We start from the raw sequence: 776 nt of genomic DNA on the forward strand, positions 1-776 counted from the left end.
AAAGAGATTTGGACGCGCGCTCTTGCACTTTCTCTTCTCCCCGTGCGCCCCCATCCAAGGGGACGTCACCCCTGGGAAGACTCCAATAAATGCAACCCGGCGCCACTCGATTCCGGGATAATTTTTAATATATATGCAATAAATGTTCACTTTGTTAGATTGAATGACAGACAATAATATCGGCAAATCTTCATATCCATCCATTACCAGCAAATGAGCCGCACAAAGGACAGATTTGCTTTTGATTAATTTATTTGCAGACTCGGGTTGATAAAGCAATAACTATTTGGTTAAACTTGACATTTGGTCTTCGGGGGGTTATCAGACAAATCCCTATCGTTCAGGAGAGATAATAAAGCTGTTTAAAGGGGATTAATTATTAATTGGCTGCAATTAATTTCCCCCCCTTTGCTGGGCTGCTGCCACAATGCGCATCCTTCACCCACAAACAAAAGGCAGGGGTTTGCCCCCCCACCCCATACACACTGATTTGGGGCGAGGAGGGACTCCCCGAAGCCCCAAGCAGAGCTGCGGCCTTTCGCACCCCGGCTACTCTTGTGCAGACTATTTCCATGTACCACCACGGCTTGCGAAATCTGTTCGTTTGGGGGCCGTGAACTCTGTCTCGAATAGCCTTTCTGGAATCCAGGGTCCGATTGGGCTTCCTTTTGAGGATCATGGCTTCTAAACGGATTCCTCCGTTAGATACTTTGGGAGATAGCAACAGCAGCTCATAACCGTGGTTCTATCTAAGCCTACTGCCTCCCCCCCTCCCC

Source organism: Myotis brandtii, unplaced genomic scaffold, assembly GCF_000412655.1.
Source record: "Myotis brandtii unplaced genomic scaffold, ASM41265v1 scaffold520, whole genome shotgun sequence".
Lineage (NCBI taxonomy): Eukaryota > Metazoa > Chordata > Mammalia > Chiroptera > Vespertilionidae > Myotis > Myotis brandtii.